This window comes from Cannabis sativa, chromosome 1, assembly GCF_029168945.1.
Source record: "Cannabis sativa cultivar Pink pepper isolate KNU-18-1 chromosome 1, ASM2916894v1, whole genome shotgun sequence".
In the NCBI taxonomy this organism is placed as follows: domain Eukaryota; kingdom Viridiplantae; phylum Streptophyta; class Magnoliopsida; order Rosales; family Cannabaceae; genus Cannabis; species Cannabis sativa.
Genome location: NC_083601.1, coordinates 47,798,207 through 47,820,045, shown reverse-complemented (window position 1 = coordinate 47,820,045; position 21,839 = coordinate 47,798,207). Strand labels below are relative to the sequence as shown.

The following is a 21,839-nucleotide window of genomic DNA, read 5'->3' as shown; positions in this document are numbered from 1 at the left end:
ATTTTTTTTTACTAAAATATTTGTTAATTCTTGAAGAAGTATTTTATTTTTTAAAAAAATATATATATTTTATTAATTTGCTAAAATATATATTTTGTTTTCTTTCTGCATATACGAATTTTGTAGTCTATTTTGTTTTTTACGATCTTATATGTTAGTTATTTTTCTTTCCTTTTTTCTCCCATATATATAGATTTATAGATGTCTATATCTATTTTACTCTCTTTATTTATTTAATTTTCTATTTAAAAAAAATGAATTAATATCTAATCTTAAACAATATAACTCATCCTATTCTATTAAATTAAATTTAATTTAATTTGTAAATATTCTTCATTCAAGGCATTTAAAATATTCATAACAAATATTTTTTAAAAAATTCTCATTTCTTTTATTTTGTATAGAGATAATAACTATTTCAATTTTTTTTAAAAAAATTCTACATATAACATTAATCTATTTATAGGATATAAATAAATCGATGATAATAGATTATTCTTTTTTTTTTTTAATCTATTTATTACATATTAAAAATTTTAATAAAAATTATTTGTCTATACATATATACATAAACCTTTACCATTCTTTTTTTTTCTTTCTTTTTCCTATTAATTAATTCATGTACAAATCGAGTACATATTATTTTTTAATGATGTTTTGTCAATTATTTTTTTTTAATGATGTCTTCTAAGTATTATCTCGATCAGAATTATTAATGATGAATATATTATTATGATAATTTATTTAACATTGCAACCACCACAAAAAGATATCTTAAAAAAAATATTAATGGTAGTGGCATGAGGTATCTTTTAGTTTGTATATATATAAATCAAAGCAGGTTTTTTTTTTTTATTACCTCTATATAGTATTAAAAAAAATATATGTATTTATGTGATTACTATAAACTGATACTCCTTACAATTATTAAATTCAAATATTTTGATAAGCATAAAATAATCACAAATATATTCACCTTTTATACTTTTTTAGTTTTTAGTGTACTATTCACTAATTTAGTTGTAATTTTTAGCCAAAACTTTAGTCATGATAATTATTAAGAGTTTATGGTAAAATTTGTTATGCTATTCTCCTTTATATCGTTTTCAAGAAAAGTGTTATTATTATTATTTTTATTATACAATTAAATTCGATTATAATATTTAATATTCTTTCTTATAATATGATATCTATGTTAGACTATAATCTAATACATGAAATACAACATATAGATAAACGATATGTAATGCGAAAAAAAACTATAATCATATCGTAAATATATGCAAAGAAAGATCGAAATACCTCCACCCATTGATCTTTGAGCTTCAATCCCTGCAATAGCTTTAGTTTTAGAGTTCGGGCTTCTTCGCTCTCTCAACTCTTTTTAACTGGAATTTGCTGAATAATCAGAATGAGTGAGAAGCTCGGGAACCGAGACCTTATATTTATAGGTGAGATACTCCATCAGTATCTGCGCCACATTAATTGTCAGAATATTTTGACAATTAATTCAGGAAATCAAATCGGGTAATGAATATAAAAATCTGACCATATATAGAATATTAAATAATTGAATTATTTATTTTATTTCCTTAAATAAAAAATTATTTCCTAAAATAAAGTATTCTTAAAATTTATACCCAAATTTTTTTCAAATATATTAATCTATTTTTTTTTATCGTTTGTCACCTTTCTAATTATATTTAATAATATAAATAAATAAATAAATAAAAATAATCAATACTTAGTTTTACACGACTTTGAATTTAGTGTTAGTAAAATATGAAGATGACAATAATTAACTAAATAAATTAAAATTTATATAAGTTCAAAGTTATTAAAAAAAGTCTATAATGCTATTATTCTTTTTTGTGTTATTAAGAGTTAAAAAATAGGTAAATTTGTTAGTAATAAAAATGTATACATATACATCGAAAATATTAAAAAATTTGAAATTTAATATAGTTTTATAAGTTAATTATCATCAATTACTTTACAAAAATATTCGCATTAACGAAAAAAAAAACCGCACGAGAAGCGCGGTTTGTTTCCAAGTTTTTTGTATAAAAAAAAAATGAAAGATACATTAAAAAAAGATCTCGAAATTATGAATTTGGATGATTCGAGTTGATTATCAAAGGATAAGAAAGTCATATGATTTTTAATTGGCTATTGGGATATTGAATTTAAATACGAAATTGCTTCAGTATTATTATAGTTAAAAAAATACAAAATAAAAATACCATTATTTTTTTTTGAATAATCTATATATGGTTTTACTCTAATATGAAAATCAAAATCCTCAAAACCAAAATTAACTCCCATTCCAAAAAAGGCATTTTTTATTTTTATAAGTTATTGGTTTTTTGGTATTTTTATAAAAATTACATAAAAAACCGCAACCAACATAAATCTATATCTATATATCTATATATCTATATATGTATAAAGGAAAAGTATGAGGCGGTGACGTTACACTCTAAAATCACTTCAAATGCTTCTAATTATTCTTTCCTAATTTTCTCATTTTTTTAATAAATTTTTAATGTTTAAGTATATAAAAAAAATTATTTATGTCTATCTTTAATATCTATATATAACATATCACTTTATCAAACACGAATTAAACTAAAGAAACTTTTAATGAAAGAATGAATAGGTGTCAAACTCAAAGGTGTAAATTTATCTCTACCAAAAAAAAAAGACTATTTGTAAATCACTCTAAGTAATTCTATTTATTCTCTTTTTAATTGTCTAATTTTTTTAATTTTTTTTATTATGTTTATAAATATTAATTTTTTTTTTAATTTTTACCTTTTTTTCTAATAATTATTTACCAAATTTAAATATTCTAAATTACCCTACGTATAATGAAAAAGTATTTTTCACCAATATTAATTATTTCTACTTTTTTTTCCATAAATATATATAACTCAATAATAATGATAATAAATAAATAAATCTTTAAGTATGTAAAAAAAATTACATATCTATCTTTAATATTTATATATAACATATCACTTTATCACTTCTAATAAAACTAAAAAAAACTTTCAATTAAAGCATGAATAGGTGTCAAACTCAAAGGTGTGAATTTATCTCTACCAAACAAAAAAAAAAAAAACTATTTGTAAAAGTAATTCTATTTATTCTCTTCATAACTCTTTCATTTTTTTTTAATTTTTTTTTATTATATTTATAAATAAGGTATTTTACGACATTCCCATAGAAACCCATATGACAACCAACGTAGCAACCTAAATTGCAACCAAAATCCACATAACAATCTACATAGAAACCACAGGAGCAACCTAAACCGTAAATTTGAAAAAAAAAATTAAAAAAAATAATATATGGGATAATTTCCCTTATAAATATCAATATATCAATATAAAGGAGAAGTATGAGACGGTGATGTGGCGCTCTAAAATTACTCTAAATAAATCTATATCCTCTCTCTTTAATTATCTCATTTTTTTTAATTTTTTTTATTAAGTTTATAAATATAAATAATAAAATTTGCTATTTTTTATATATATTTAAAAAAAAAAAAAATTAAATATCTATCCCTACACCTTCTCCAATTTTTAAAACATATATAACCCTAAACATATATCTATATATCACTTTTTTATTTTTTTTTTCTATTTTGTTTTATATATCTCTCTCAGCCTCTTTCTTCCTCTTTTTAGTTTTTTCTATTTTTTTCTTTTCTTTTATTTCTTAGTGCATATTCTCCATCCTGTAGTAACATCAATGAACAATGAGCAGTATTAAGACCTCAATCTTCAATTAGTATTATTAATATTCTCTTTATTTCTTCTTTTTCTATTTTTTTATATATATATATTCTTAATCTTTCTCTCACTAATTTGGAGACATATAAACATTTTTTTTATGTTGAAAACTTGACTGTCCTCAATGACTTCGAATTGTTCATGATTTATTCATTTTTTTAAGGTCTTGAGATTCATGAAAAGTAATAAGATCATTCTTATATATTCTCCATCCTTCATTATATTTTTGTCTCTCTATATAATTATTTTCAATACTTTTTATTCTAAAAAAGATACACATAACATACACATATCTTTGATTTATTATTATGGAATTTTAATATACAATCATAACTTGTGATAACATGAATATATGTATTTATTTTAAATCCTTATTGTATAAGAATTGGATCATGTGGTGAATGCATTCTATCAGATACTTTCTTTGGTAAACCCAAACTCCTTGAAGACCATTACAACACCGAATATACTATTGGTAAGAGTTTTTTTTTATCAGTTTAAGTAAACTCTTTATAGACTTTTTTTAAAATTTTGTAATTTATTTTTTTTTTACTTTGTGACTAATAATTTAACTATTTCTGTAGCATGATGAATTTAGATTTTTTTTTTTTTCAAACATTAAGACTTTTTTATTAATTATTTAATATTATTTTTTTTATGAATTAGAAATTATATTGCCACAAACTTCATTTACAAACTAGATAGCACCAACAAAGAAAGATGGCCTAAGTTGTTTACACAAACCAATGCTCTCGCATCATGGGTTCCTAACTCTTCCCCATGTTCGTCTCGGTGGACAGGGGTAATGTGTTACGACGGAATCATTACCGGTCTCCATCTTACCAACATGGGTTTTTTCGGAAAATCGATATCGATGCCCTGAATCAGATTTCGGGCCTTAGAACAATTAGTTTATGAATAACAACTTCTTTGGTTTGGTCCAATACCGGAGTTTAGCAAGAGCTTGGAGTTTTGAAATCTCTGTTACTTAGCAGGAATGCTTTTTTCGGTGATAGTCAACCATTCTTTTTTACTCGCATTAAAGCAAAATCTCTAAATTGATAACTTGGTAAATTCAAAAACTTGAAACCCAGAAATGGAAGAATCCCCATAACCAAAAAAAAAAAAACGAAGAAAAAAGAAAAGAAAGAAAAAAGAAAAAAAAGAAAAAAGATTATTATTTTTTTATTTTTAAATATTTATTTTATTAATATTAGGTGGTCTAATAAAATTTCGCCAAGTGTACACTTGTGTACACAACGGCAGGTCTATTTGGTACTTAACAGGGAAATATTAACGGAAGGATCATTGACCAAAACAATTATCGAGTTGAGGGAGTTTAGCCCGAATTTTTCGAGTAAAGGAGTTAAACCATAACAAATGTAAAAATTTAAGAAGTTTGGGCGCAAATTGCCCTTAATGCCAAATAACTTCAAGGCACACACCCAAATAATACAAACCCAAATTCACATACCCCTAATCCATCCCCATTTCAATCCACCCTACCCTACCAAACAAAGCATAAGTGCAGAGTTTTCCCCCTTTCTTTCTCTTGACTCTGAAGAAATCCAAACACACCAAAAACCAACCAACCACGCACGGTTCGTTGTCATTTCCCCTCTCTCTCTTCTCTCTCTTCTCTCTCTTTCGTTCGGATTGACATCTACATTTTTCTTGAATAATTAATATTTAGGAAACCCAACACAAATTTCATCTTGTCTAATTGTATAGATTGTTATATTTCACTCTATGAATTTGGGATGTGGAAATAAGTGAAGTGGTCCCAGTTAGTGTTTTCTGTGATGCTTACCCTTACTTGCAATTTTTTTGTTCAGGATCATATTACTATTTACTTTGGCTCCAACTACGTACTCTACTTTTAGAGGGAGCGTTCATTTTCAATCTCGTTATACTTTTAGAGGGTTTCTTCTAATATGCAACTTATTTTCTTCTTTCTCTTTAGGTTCCCTTTTCCAATGTAGTGTATATAGAACGCTCCGAAAAGATTTTCGGATGAAGATTCAAAAGATTACTACCACATTACTAGTGTCTCTCTGTTATTTATTCGAGGATTTGTTGTAGACTTTGTCCTAATACTTCTTCATGTTGGGTTCAGATACGCTTTCCCTATCAAATGCACGGATGTTATCCTAAGGAGACTGTTCTTGAAGTTCGGGCCGAGTATGATCCATCTAAGAAGACAAAGCCAAAGGTATTTGTTATGATCCGAGGTCTTTACAAATGCACCTTCTTTCTTGTTCATTCTTTCATTCTCCTTAGAAAATACATTGAAATTTAACTTTATTTTATTCTTTCAATGCACATTAGAATCCTGGTGAACTTGAAGACTGGCTTGCTGATCTGAACCCGCAATCCAAGACGGTTACACCCAATGCATACGCTGTTTAATTAATTTGCATGATATAATTGCAGTTGGCCAAAACTATAATTGAAGGTGTTTGATCCAAAGTTTAACCATGTGGTGTAGGGTATTTTGTGGTCGATAAGGATTCAACTCCGGAGAAGCCTGTCTTTAATCCGACGGTGACACTTAGAGACAGCTACAATAAGAGTGGAAAGTTCTTTTTTCTTTTCTGTTTGTATAAGATGTTGTAAGAAAGCATTCACAAATTCTACTTGAGTCTCATATAGATTTGAGTAATCAACTACTAATTGTAATGGTTTGCTAAGTTTTTGAGAAGTTTAGTGAGTCCCCATGTCCTCACTAAACTTTTGGAAAAGTTCCTGTTGAATGAAGTGTTTGGTCTTTAGCAAAAAAGAAAACTACTACTGGATAGCATAGACTTGCTACCACTGTAATTCCAAATTCGATAGCATAAACCTTGCAAATTCAGAAGGGAAGACTTGCTTTTAGGGCAAGTCCCAAAAGATGAAATATCCCTCTGGACGCTCTCGGAGCACTGGTACGAGTATGTGTTCGACTGTGAGTGGACAATAAAGCCAAATTCGATAGAATCGTGATCCAAAGTATGGCTCCACATAAGGCTCCACTACAAGTACTGCTTGTGCTAATGGTCGGGTGGAATGGGGCTGTTGGCGCACAAATATCCTGGGAATCGGGAGGAAATCGGCCATGTTAATTGGCGGCACCAGATAGTAGGGGTGTGGCGGTGGGAAATGGCGGTACGACCCAGAGTGGGCAAATGTGGTCAAATGCTCAAAAGTTGAGACGGGCGGCGTATCCATTTTTTAGACCTGTTTTTGTTTGAAAAAGAGAAACACAATCAATAAATATATCCAAACAATTAATGAAAGAAACTGGACTAAAAAAAAATTTGCATGCAAAGTTTCGTGCTAAGATTGATTGGGGTATTGTTTATAACACACAAGACAAAAACACAACATCTAACAGAATTGCATGAGTGCTGGTAGATTGTTAGGGACTTATTTTTACTTATTTGTCCTTACACCGTGAGCCTCTCCTTCCCTTTCCTCATTATATGTATATATATATATACTCTGTTCACCTATATTTCTAATTCAATCAATACATTTGCTATTCTCTCAAGATTTTCTTTCTGCAACAACATCATACATTTGCTATTCTCTCAAGATTTTCTTTCTGCAACAATATCATACATTTTCTATTCTCTCAAGATTTTCTTTCTGCAACAACATCATACATTTTCTATTCTCTCAAGATTTTCTTTCTGCAACAACATTATACATTTTCTATTCTCTCAAGATTTTCTTTCTGCAACAACATTATACATTTTCTATTCTCTCAAGATTTTCTTTCTGCAACAACATTATACATTTTCTATTCTCTCAAGATTTTCTTTCTGCAACAACATTATACATTTTCTATTCTCTCAAGATTTTCTTTCTGCAACAACATCACACTAAAGTATATACGAAATGCTTAGTGAAATTGATAGGATAAATTCAAGTTAGAAACATGCCTGAGATTGCAGAGAGAAAAAAAAAAGTAAAACTAAGTTTATCTATGTGATCTATGAAATTAATAGGATAAATTGAAGTTAGAAACATGCCTGAGATTGCAGAGAGAATAGCGTGAGAACGGAAGAAGAAAGCAGAGGAGAGCGTGAGATGAATGGGAGAAGAGAGAACAGAGCAAATGGAGGAGAGAACAGAGCTGGGGAGAAGAAGCAGAACTTTTGGCGGTGAAATTTGAAATAGTTTGACTGGGGGGTTAAATACCCGCGGTGAATGAAATCGGTTCAACATCTCTACGGGTACTTTTATCATCGCTAGTTGTATTGGTCTTGTTTCATCAGTAGTAGTAGTAGTAGTAGTAGTAGAGATATGTTGATATGTTACTTACTCTACTTAAAAAGGCATGCATTTTCTTTTACTTAATTAATTAAGCCTCATATTTGTTTGTTTGCAATTTTTTTTAATACGTGTCACTCAACCTCAAAGGTTCCCTCCTCCCTTATATAAATATATATATATATATATATATATATTTCTTTTTATTTAATAACATCATGATCATAATTACTACAACTCTATATATTTAGACTTAGAGATCTTTATCAATTTATGGGACAGTCACTAGTTATATGACATTTACTAAGTTAGTTCTCCATCAAAATATTTTGTTGAATGATTTTGCCTAATTTGACTCATTACATAATGTTGGTAATAATAGGATTATAGAAGTGTATTTTGGTTGAATAAAAAAAATGAAAGAAGCAGAGTTGGAAAAGGAATGGAGAAAAATGACAAAACTGCCATAACCAAAAAAAAAAAAAGAAGGATAATCATTAAATGAAAGCCCAGCCCAGCCCATATGACTGTCCCAGCCCGCCTGGAGCCCCACTAACCCGCGACACGGTTCGCTCAGTCAGCGCCTCCTTCCCATCTCTCTTTTTCTCATATATCTATTTATATAATATATCAAACAATAAAATATAAACAATGATTTCTATTCAAAAATATATATATATAAACAATGATTTCATTTGTTTATTTCTTTATCTCCTCCACTTTTAAAATTTGATCTTTCTTTATACATTCTTCGTAGAAGGGTATTAGAATTTAGAAGCCACATAAATGGATTTCGGTATATTGGTGATGGGAGTTTAGGCCTGAAAAATTTAGAGAGTTGAGCTAACGTGGTGGACTGGAATGTTAGATCATTGGTGATAATCTTTTTTTTTTTTTTAATTAAGACACAAATTTTATCTAGAAGGTTTGAGAACTGTCTGCTAACTTATGTAAGATTGCTAATTTTAACCCTATTTCATCTTCAATTTGTAAGAAATGAGAGTTTTGTTGTGGGCTAGACTCGGAATGTCTTCATTTAATGTTGTTATTTTGGTGCTAAATAAGTGGGAAAATAAGGAATTTAAGGTCTTCGCAATGATTGAAAAAAAGGTTTGGAATTTCTTTAAGTATCACATGTATGTTATGTTATGTTACCATTGAAAAATGGCACAAGTTTATTACGTTTTTTTACTATCCTCTTTTTTATAAAGGTTTATAAATATACATGTAGTATATATGTGTTTACTACATTAATATTCAATGCTACTTAATTTTTGTTAAAAATTTTAACCATTAATGATTATCTTTTTTTTTTTTTTATGACTATTTATTGATTTTACTTTGCTTAAGTACTCGGTAAGCATTGGCTTTGTTATGTTTGGCACGATCATGTAAATTCAAGGAGTTTGATACTCAAACAAATGTGAATTTAATCTCTCTTTCTACACTATATACTCTGTTTTCATTTATTTTCTTTTTTTTTTAAACAAAAAAAATTGAAATATACATTAAATATTTTTTTAAAAATAACATTATTTATTTAATTAAATTATATGACATTATTTATTATAACAAAGTAAAATTAAAATACAATACCGAAATAAAAAATTAAACTTACAACTAAATATAAAATAAAAATAATTATTAATTTTTTTTATGCATTATAAATTCGATTTTATTGTCTTTCTACTCATTCTGATTATTATTCATGTATTTTTATTCTGTCTAACCAAATACAAATCTTAATCTTTAAATTGCATTCCACTATATTCTTGCTCATTCTAAAATCTTAACGTATATTAAAGATTATGAAGTTATTAGAGTATAAGCAACAATTTGGTAGAGAAAAAAAAAATCATGTAATTAAATCTATCATTTTTTTCTTTTAAAAATGAAAGATATATTAAGGGAGTTATGTGTTTGGATATCAAGTCTTTCTACACATAATAAATTAGTAATTACACAATTTAATAATATTAATTAGGATAATTGTCATGTATAGGAAAGTTTTTAATTTTAATTACACCATAAATTTGGGCATTAATCCTTTGAATGATTCTATGAAATGAAAAAAAGAAAGTGATATACTGAATTTACTAAAAAAAAAGAATGGTAATTCTCATTGATGAGGCTGTTAAATGGCACCCAGTTTCTAAGCCTTTTTTAATGGAGAAAAGAATCTAATTTTGGTTCTAAAAGCTAGTGTAAGGCATATGTTTCATATTTAGGTACTTAAAAATTAGAATTCTTAATTATATAACAAAAATATATATAAAATGTAGAAGCAGTTTACATTAAGATTTTAACAGAAATATTATAATAAATTTCTACGAAATAATAGTAATTTTAATAGAAAAGTCATTAGTCTATTGGAATAATAAATAATAATAATAATAATTATTATTTGAAGTAAATTGTATGCTAATAAAATAAGTAGAAGCAGAAAATATGGAAATTAAAGGAAACTATCAATTGTTTAGAATAGATGGTCTAGTAGAAAGGACCTAGTTGTTCGTCCTCATCGTCCGAGCACAAAAAATTCGGGACCTGAGCTGCTTCTGAAGCTTGATTCGGTGGCAGACCCATTTCTCTGGCACGAGATTGACCCGTTGGTGTTGTAGGTAGAGGACCAATGGGTTCCGCATGCGACTGACCCATTGGTCTTGTAGGCAGGGGACCAATGAATCTCGCATGCGACTGACCCATTGGTCTTGTAGGCAGGGAACCAATGGGTCCCACATGCGACTGACCCATTGGGAGAAATACTGCTAAACGCGACATACCCATTGGTCCTGCAAGCTCATTTGGGAAATGACTAATTACTGTTCCAGCACAGTAATAGTATATTGGCGAAAAGGGAGAATAAGCAGTTTGTGGGTGCGGGAGAGAATTTGGAGTAAATGACCAATACGGTATAGTAATGGAAAGCGATATGGGAGGGGGATTCGAATTATAAGAATAAGAATGCGAATGAGAATAGGGATTCAAATTGAGGCAAGGACTAGTACTCATGATCCAACTCCAATTGGTGTGGTTAGTAGGAAACAAATGATTGGGTTGAAAAGTGTGGTGATCATTGTTCAAAAAATGAAGCCCAATACTTAAATTGCTTGGAGAGAATCCAACGTTTTGTTGCCCACTAAAATTTTGCCCTTCAAATTGTTGATCCATATTGCTACCTGAGTATAGATTCAGAAAACTAATCAATCAAATCATACAATTCAATTATATTATATAGAAAATAATAAAATAGAGGAACTCCGCCCATTTTCATCATCACCCTAAACACCTATTCATTTATTTATAATAAAACGAGGGATGTTTATATTGCAATCTTTCCTCAAATGTATAATAAATAAATCTTTTGTGATTTTGCTACCTAGTAATTTGTTTATATAATTTGTTTGTCTCAAAAATAAAAATAAAGATAGAAAGTTTAAAGAAACCGGAAAAAGAAAACCTTTCTAATTTTATTTAAGTCTTTACTATTTTCTGTGAGATAGTTATACATAAATATTAGAAAAAATATATATATTTAGTTGAAAAAAATTAAGTTTAGACTTTATTATACAGCATTTTTTTTATATTAACAATTAAGTTTCTCTCTATATGATTGACAGGTTCATTGCATTATATATATTATGTATGCTTATAATTTCTATTAGTATTTTTTTTTTATTTCGTTAGTGCTCAATAATGTTATATTAAGCCTCTTCTATTCGTATAAATAGATAATAAATATAAATATTTACATTAATGGGTAATACCTTATATATACATATTTACAATAAGAAATCCTTGTTTATGTATAATGTTTTAAATTTTTATTCTTTTCACATATAAATGTAGATTTACTTACCTCTTTTTTCTAGACTTAATATTGAATGATGAGATTTTTTTAAAATTTATGATCCCACATTGTTTATTAATTTTTTTTAAAATCTTAATATCTTTACAGATTTATTAATTTTAATTTTTTATTCTCTATAACTTTTGGTAATATTTCTTCTATTTGAATAGAGTATTATATGGTAAGTTCTCTACATATTTCTTAATAAGTTAACCAAAGACATGCTTTTTATTTTTTTATTAGCATTAACAATAACTTTTTATTGGCATTAACCAAACCGATTTTTTAGCTATTTTTTTTTTCTTATTTTTATATTTAATTATTTTTTTTTACTAAAATATTTTGTTAATTCTTGAAGAAGTATTTTATTTTTTTTAAAAAATATATATATTTTATTAATTTGCTAGAATATATATTTTGTTTTCTTTCTGCATATACGAATTTTGTAGTCTATTTTGTTTTTTACGATCTTATATGTTAGTTATTTTTCTTTCCTTTTTTCTCCCATATATATAGATTTATAGATGTCTATATCTATTTTACTCTCTTTATTTATTTAATTTTCTATTTTTAAAAAATGAATAAATATCTAATCCTAAACAATATAACTCATCCTATTCTATTAAATTAAATTTAATTTAATTTGTAAATATTCTTCATTCAAGGCATTTAAAATATTCATAACAAATATTTTTTAAAAAATTCTCATTTCTTTTATTTTGTATAGAGATAATAACTATTTCAATTTTTTTTAAAAAAATTCTACATATAACATTAATCTATTTATAGGATATAAATAAATCGATGATGATAGATTGTTCTTTTTTTTTTTAATCTATTTATTACATATTAAAAATTTTAATAAAAATTATTTGTCTATACATATATACATAAACCTTTACCATTCTTTTTTTTTCTTTCTTTTTCCTATTAATTAATTCATGTACAAATCGAGTACATATTATTTTTTAATGATGTTTTGTCAATTATTTTTTTTTAATGATGTCTTCTAAGTATTATCTCGATCAGAATTATTAATGATGAATATATTATTATGATAATTTATTTAACATTGCAACCACCACAAAAAGATATCTTAAAAAAAATATTAATGGTAGTGGCATGAGGTATCTTTTAGTTTGTATATATATAAATCAAAGCAGGTTTTTTTTTTTTTTACCTCTATATAGTATTAAAAAAAATATATGTATTTATGTGATTACTATAAACTGATACTCCTTACAATTATTAAATTCAAATATTTTGATAAGCATAAAATAATCACAAATATATTCACCTTTTATACTTTTTTAGTTTTTAGTGTACTATTCACTAATTTAGTTGTAATTTTTAGCCAAAACTTTAGTCATGATAATTATTAAGAGTTTATGGTAAAATTTGTTATGCTATTCTCCTTTATATCGTTTTCAAGAAAAGTGTTATTATTATTATTTTTATTATACAAGTGACTTCCAATTTTAGTATATTATTTTTTTTTTGTTTGGTTATATAAGATTATTTTAACTTTATTTAATTTTTACTGATTAATTTTAGAAATTTTTTTATTTTTACACTTTAAAATAATTTTATTTTGCATTTTTACGGAATTCTACATAAAAATCTCTATTGCAACTAGAGCTGCAACCTAAATTACAACAAAAAATCGTAGAGAAATCTCTATTGCAACTAACGCTGCAACCACTTTAGAAACTCAAACCGTAAATTTAAAAAAAAAATAATATATGGGGTAATTACCCTTAATTTTATAATTGAATTTTGTTAAAAAAATGTACAATTAAATTCTATTATAATATTTAATATTCTTTCTTATAATATGATATCTATGTTAGACTATAATCTAATACATGAAATACAACATATAGATAAACGATATGTAATGCGGATAAAAACTATAATCATATCGTAAATATATGCAAAGAAAGATCGAAATACCTCCACCCATTGATCTTTGAGCTTCAATCCCTGCAATAGCTTTAGTTTTAGAGTTCGGGCTTCTTCGCTCTCTCAACTCTTTTTAACTGGAATTTGCTGAATAATCAAAATGAGTGAGAAGCTCGGGAACCGAGACCTTATATTTATAGGTGAGATACTCCATCAGTATCTGCGCCACATTAATTGTCAGAATATTTTGACAATTAATTCAGGAAATCAAATCGGGTAATGAATATAAAAATCTGACCATATATAGAATATTAAATAATTGATTTTGTCCAGATTTAATGAATATAAAATATTTATTTATCAGAAAATGAATTATTTATTTTATTTCCTTAAATAAAAAATTATTTCCTAAAATAAAGTATTCTTAAAATTTATACCCAATTTTTTTTTCAAATATATTAATCTATTTTTTTTTTTTATCGTTTGTCACCTTTCTAATTATATTTAATAATATAAATAAATAAATAAAAATAATCAATACTTAGTTTTACACGACTTTGAATTTAGTGTTAGTAAAATATGAAGATGACAACAATTAACTAAATAAATTAAAATTTATATAAGTTCAAAATTATTAAAAAAAGTCTATAATGCTATTATTCTTTTTTGTGTTATTAAGAGTTAAAAAATAGGTAAATTTGTTAGTAATAAAAATGTATACATATACATCGAAAATATTAAAAAATTTGAAATTTAATATAGTTTTATAAGTTAATTTTCATCAATTACTTTACGAAAATATTCGCATTAAACGAAAAAAAAAACCGCACGAGAAGCGCGGTTTGTTTCCAAGTTTTTTGTATAAAAAAAAATGAAAGATACATTAAAAAAAGATCTCGAAATTATGAATTTGATGATTCGAGTTGATTATCAAAGGATAAGAAAGTCATATGATTTTTAATTGGCTATTGGGATATTGAATTTAAATACGAAATTGCTTCAGTATTATTATAGTTAAAAAAATACAAAATAAAAATACCATTATTTTTTTTTGAATAATCTATATATGGTTTTACTCTAATATGAAAATCAAAATCCTCAAAACCAAAATTAACTCCCATTCCAAAAAAGGCATTTTTTATTTTTATAAGTTTTTTTATTTTTTGTATTTTTTTATAGAATTCACATAAAAAACCGCAACCAACATAAATCTATATTTATATATCTATATATCTATATATGTATAAAGGAGAAGTATGAGGCGGTGACGTTACACTCTAAAATCACTTCAAATGCTTCTAATTATTCTTTCCTAATTTTCTCATTTTTTAATAAATTTTTAATGTTTAAGTATATAAAAAAAATTATTTATGTCTATCTTTAATATCTATATATAACATATCACTTTATCAAACACTAATTAAACTAAAGAAACTTTTAATGAAAGAATGAATAGGTGTCAAACTCAAAGGTGTAAATTTATCTCTACCAAAAAAAAAAAGACTATTTGTAAATCACTCTAAGTAATTCTATTTATTCTCTTTTTAATTGTCTAATTTTTTTAATTTTTTTTTATTATGTTTATAAATATTAAATTTTTTTTTTTAATTTTTACCTTTTTTTCTAATAATTATTTACCAAATTTAAATATTCTAAATTACCCTACGTATAATGAAAAAGTATTTTTCACCAATATTAATTATTTCTACTTTTTTTTCCATAAATATATATAACTCAATAATAATGATAATAAATAAATAAATCTTTAAGTATATAAAAAAAATTACATATCTATCTTTAATATTTATATATAACATATCACTTTATCACTTCTAATAAAACTAAAAAAAAACTTTCAATTAAAGCATGAATAGGTGTCAAACTCAAAGGTGTGAATTTATCTCTACCAAACAAAAAAAAAAAAACTATTTGTAAAAGTAATTCTATTTATTCTCTTCATAACTCTTTCATTTTTTTTAAATTTTTTTTATTATATTTATAAATAGGGTATTTTTCATTTTTACACTTTAAATAGTTTTTTTTTTTTTTTTTTTTTAACATTTTTACGACATTCCCATAGAAACCCATATGACAACCAACGTAGCAACCTAAATTGCAACCAAAATCCATATAGCAACCTACATAGAAACCACCGGAGCAACCCAAACCGTAAATTTGAAAAAAAAATTAAAAAAAATAATATATGGGATAATTCCCTTATAAATATCAATATATCAATATAAAGGAGAAGTATGAGACGGTGATGTGGCGCTCTAAAATCACTCTAAATTTTTACCTTTTTTTCTAATAATTATTTACCAAACTTAAATATTCTAAATTACCCTACGTATAATGAAAAAGTATTTTTCACCAATATTAATTATTTCTACTTTTTTTTTCCATAAATATATATAACTCAATAATAATGATAATAAATAAATAAATCTTTAAGTATATAAAAAAAATTACATATCTATCTTTAATATTTATATATAACATATCACTTTATCACTTCTAATAAAACTGAAAAAAACTTTCAATTAAAGCATGAATAGGTGTCAAACTCAAAGGTGTGAATTTATCTCTACCAAACAAAAAAAAAAAAACTATTTGTAAAAGTAATTCTATTTATTCTCTTCATAACTCTTTCATTTTTTTAATTTTTTTTATTATATTTATAAATAAGGTATTTTTACGACATTCCCATAGAAACTCATATGACAATCAACGTAGCAACCTAAATTGCAACCAAAATCCACATAACAACCTACATAGAAACCACCGGAGCAACCTAAACCGTAAATTTGAAAAAAAATTAAAATAGATAATATATGGGATAATTTCCCTTATAAATATCAATATATCAATATAAAGGAGAAGTATGAGATGGTGATGTGGCGCTCTAAAATTACTCTAAATAAATCTATATCCTCTCTCTTTAATTATCTCATTTTTTTTAATTTTTTTTATTAAGTTTATAAATATAAATAATAAAATTTTCTATTTTTTATATATATTTAAAAAAAAAAAAATTAAATATCTATCCCTACACCTTCTCCAATTTTTAAAACATATATAACCCTAAACATATATCTATATATCACTTTTTTATTCTTTTTTTTTTTTCTATTTTGTTTTATATATCTCTCTCAGCCTCTTTCTTCCTCTTTTTAGTTTTTTCTATTTTTTTCTTTTCTTTTATTTCTTAGTGCATATTCTCCATCCTGTAGTAACATCAATGAACAATGGGCAGTATTAAGACCTCAATCTTCAATTAGTATTAGAAATTATATTGCCACAAACTTCATTTACAAACTAGATAGCACCAACAAAGAAAGATGGCCTAAGTTGTTTACACAAACCAATGCTCTCGCATCATGGGTTCCTAACTCTTCCCCATGTTCGTCTCGGTGGACAGGGGTAATGTGTTACGACGGAATCATTACCGGTCTCCATCTTACCAACATGGGTTTTTTCGGAAAATCGATATCGATGCCCTGAATCAGATTTCGGGCCTTAGAACAATTAGTTTATGAATAACAACTTCTTTGGTTTGGTCCAATACCGGAGTTTAGCAAGAGCTTGGAGTTTTGAAATCTCTGTTACTTAGCAGGAATGCTTTTTTCGGTGATAGTCAACCATTCTTTTTTACTCGCATTAAAGCAAAATCTCTAAATTGATAACTTGGTAAATTCAAAAACTTGAAACCCAGAAATGGAAGAATCCCCATAACCAAAAAAAAAAAAACGAAGAAAAAAGAAAAGAAAGAAAAAAGAAAAGAAAGAAAAAAGAAAAAAAAGAAAAAAGATTATTATTTTTTTAATTTTTAAATATTTATTTTATTAATATTAGGTGGTCTAATAAAATTTCGCCAAGTGTACACTTGTGTACACAACGGCAGGTCTATTTGGTACTTAACAGGGAAATATTAACGGAAGGATCATTGACCAAAACAATTATCGAGTTGAGGGAGTTTAGCCCGAATTTTTCGAGTAAAGGAGTTAAACCATAACAAATGTAAAAATTTAAGAAGTTTGGGCGCAAATTGCCCTTAATGCCAAATAACTTCAAGGCACACACCCAAATAATACAAACCCAAATTCACATACCCCTAATCCATCCCCATTTCAATCCACCCTACCCTACCAAACAAAGCATAAGTGCAGAGTTTTCCCCCTTTCTTTCTCTTGACTCTGAAGAAATCCAAACACACCAAAAACCAACCAACCACGCACGGTTCGTTGTCATTTCCCCTCTCTCTCTCTCTCTCTCTCGTTATACTCTCTCTCTTCTAATATGCAACTTATTTTCTTCTTTCTCTTTAGGTTCCCTTTTCCAATGTAGTGTATATAGAACGCTCCGAAAAGATTTTCGGATGAAGATTCAAAAGATTACTACCACATTACTAGTGTCTCTCTGTTATTTATTCGAGGATTTGTTGTAGACTTTGTCCTAATACTTCTTCATGTTGGGTTCAGATACGCTTTCCCTATCAAATGCACGGATGTTATCCTAAGGAGACTGTTCTTGAAGTTCGGGCCGAGTATGATCCATCTAAGAAGACAAAGCCAAAGGTATTTGTTATGATCCGAGGTCTTTACAAATGCACCTTCTTTCTTGTTCATTCTTTCATTCTCCTTAGAAAATACATTGAAATTTAACTTTATTTTATTCTTTCAATGCACATTAGAATCCTGGTGAACTTGAAGACTGGCTTGCTGATCTGAACCCGCAATCCAAGACGGTTACACCCAATGCATACGCTGTTTAATTAATTTGCATGATATAATTGCAGTTGGCCAAAACTATAATTGAAGGTGTTTGATCCAAAGTTTAACCATGTGGTGTAGGGTATTTTGTGGTCGATAAGGATTCAACTCCGGAGAAGCCTGTCTTTAATCCGACGGTGACACTTAGAGACAGCTACAATAAGAGTGGAAAGTTCTTTTTTCTTTTCTGTTTGTATAAGATGTTGTAAGAAAGCATTCACAAATTCTACTTGAGTCTCATATAGATTTGAGTAATCAACTACTAATTGTAATGGTTTGCTAAGTTTTTGAGAAGTTTAGTGAGTCCCCATGTCCTCACTAAACTTTTGGAAAAGTTCCTGTTGAATGAAGTGTTTGGTCTTTAGCAAAAAAGAAAACTACTACTGGATAGCATAGACTTGCTACCACTGTAATTCCAAATTCGATAGCATAAACCTTGCAAATTCAGAAGGGAAGACTTGCTTTTAGGGCAAGTCCCAAAAGATGAAATATCCCTCTGGACGCTCTCGGAGCACTGGTACGAGTATGTGTTCGACTGTGAGTGGACAATAAAGCCAAATTCGATAGAATCGTGATCCAAAGTATGGCTCCACATAAGGCTCCACTACAAGTACTGCTTGTGCTAATGGTCGGGTGGAATGGGGCTGTTGGCGCACAAATATCCTGGGAATCGGGAGGAAATCGGCCATGTTAATTGGCGGCACCAGATAGTAGGGGTGTGGCGGTGGGAAATGGCGGTACGACCCAGAGTGGGCAAATGTGGTCAAATGCTCAAAAGTTGAGACGGGCGGCGTATCCATTTTTTAGACCTGTTTTTGTTTGAAAAAGAGAAACACAATCAATAAATATATCCAAACAATTAATGAAAGAAACTGGACTAAAAAAAAATTTGCATGCAAAGTTTCGTGCTAAGATTGATTGGGGTATTGTTTATAACACACAAGACAAAAACACAACATCTAACAGAATTGCATGAGTGCTGGTAGATTGTTAGGGACTTATTTTTACTTATTTGTCCTTACACCGTGAGCCTCTCCTTCCCTTTCCTCATTATATGTATATATATATATACTCTGTTCACCTATATTTCTAATTCAATCAATACATTTGCTATTCTCTCAAGATTTTCTTTCTGCAACAACATCATACATTTGCTATTCTCTCAAGATTTTCTTTCTGCAACAATATCATACATTTTCTATTCTCTCAAGATTTTCTTTCTGCAACAACATCATACATTTTCTATTCTCTCAAGATTTTCTTTCTGCAACAACATTATACATTTTCTATTCTCTCAAGATTTTCTTTCTGCAACAACATTATACATTTTCTATTCTCTCAAGATTTTCTTTCTGCAACAACATTATACATTTTCTATTCTCTCAAGATTTTCTTTCTGCAACAACATTATACATTTTCTATTCTCTCAAGATTTTCTTTCTGCAACAACATCACACTAAAGTATATACGAAATGCTTAGTGAAATTGATAGGATAAATTCAAGTTAGAAACATGCCTGAGATTGCAGAGAGAAAAAAAAAAGTAAAACTAAGTTTATCTATGTGATCTATGAAATTAATAGGATAAATTGAAGTTAGAAACATGCCTGAGATTGCAGAGAGAATAGCGTGAGAACGGAAGAAGAAAGCAGAGGAGAGCGTGAGATGAATGGGAGAAGAGAGAACAGAGCAAATGGAGGAGAGAACAGAGCTGGGGAGAAGAAGCAGAACTTTTGGCGGTGAAATTTGAAATAGTTTGACTGGGGGGTTAAATACCCGCGGTGAATGAAATCGGTTCAACATCTCTACGGGTACTTTTATCATCGCTAGTTGTATTGGTCTTGTTTCATCAGTAGTAGTAGTAGTAGTAGTAGTAGAGATATGTTGATATGTTACTTACTCTACTTAAAAAGGCATGCATTTTCTTTTACTTAATTAATTAAGCCTCATATTTGTTTGTTTGCAATTTTTTTTAATACGTGTCACTCAACCTCAAAGGTTCCCTCCTCCCTTATATAAATATATATATATATATATATATATATATTTCTTTTTATTTAATAACATCATGATCATAATTACTACAACTCTATATATTTAGACTTAGAGATCTTTATCAATTTATGGGACAGTCACTAGTTATATGACATTTACTAAGTTAGTTCTCCATCAAAATATTTTGTTGAATGATTTTGCCTAATTTGACTCATTACATAATGTTGGTAATAATAGGATTATAGAAGTGTATTTTGGTTGAATAAAAAAAATGAAAGAAGCAGAGTTGGAAAAGGAATGGAGAAAAATGACAAAACTGCCATAACCAAAAAAAAAAAAAAGAAGGATAATCATTAAATGAAAGCCCAGCCCAGCCCATATGACTGTCCCAGCCCGCCTGGAGCCCCACTAACCCGCGACACGGTTCGCTCAGTCAGCGCCTCCTTCCCATCTCTCTTTTTCTCATATATCTATTTATATAATATATCAAACAATAAAATATAAACAATGATTTCTATTCAAAAATATATATATATAAACAATGATTTCATTTGTTTATTTCTTTATCTCCTCCACTTTTAAAATTTGATCTTTCTTTATACATTCTTCGTAGAAGGGTATTAGAATTTAGAAGCCACATAAATGGATTTCGGTATATTGGTGATGGGAGTTTAGGCCTGAAAAATTTAGAGAGTTGAGCTAACGTGGTGGACTGGAATGTTAGATCATTGGTGATAATCTTTTTTTTTTTTTTAATTAAGACACAAATTTTATCTAGAAGGTTTGAGAACTGTCTGCTAACTTATGTAAGATTGCTAATTTTAACCCTATTTCATCTTCAATTTGTAAGAAATGAGAGTTTTGTTGTGGGCTAGACTCGGAATGTCTTCATTTAATGTTGTTATTTTGGTGCTAAATAAGTGGGAAAATAAGGAATTTAAGGTCTTCGCAATGATTGAAAAAAAGGTTTGGAATTTCTTTAAGTATCACATGTATGTTATGTTATGTTACCATTGAAAAATGGCACAAGTTTATTACGTTTTTTTACTATCCTCTTTTTTATAAAGGTTTATAAATATACATGTAGTATATATGTGTTTACTACATTAATATTCAATGCTACTTAATTTTTGTTAAAAATTTTAACCATTAATGATTATCTTTTTTTTTTTTTTTATGACTATTTATTGATTTTACTTTGCTTAAGTACTCGGTAAGCATTGGCTTTGTTATGTTTGGCACGATCATGTAAATTCAAGGAGTTTGATACTCA

At 27.4% G+C, this 21,839-nt stretch overlaps 2 long non-coding RNA genes across 2 annotated transcripts; both read left to right on the top strand.

Moving 5' to 3' along the window:
• Nucleotides 1-5,088: 5,088 nt before the first annotated feature.
• On the top strand, nt 5,089-7,326 carry LOC133039633 (uncharacterized). The gene is made up of 2 exons (XR_009688717.1): nt 5,089-6,009; nt 6,126-7,326. It is a non-coding gene; the product is annotated as an uncharacterized LOC133039633 (long non-coding RNA).
• A 10,771-nt stretch (nt 7,327-18,097) lies between these two features.
• LOC115707981 (uncharacterized) lies at nt 18,098-19,472 on the top strand. The gene is made up of 2 exons (XR_004009805.2): nt 18,098-18,377; nt 18,494-19,472. It is a non-coding gene; the product is annotated as an uncharacterized LOC115707981 (long non-coding RNA).
• Nucleotides 19,473-21,839: the final 2,367 nt, after the last annotated feature.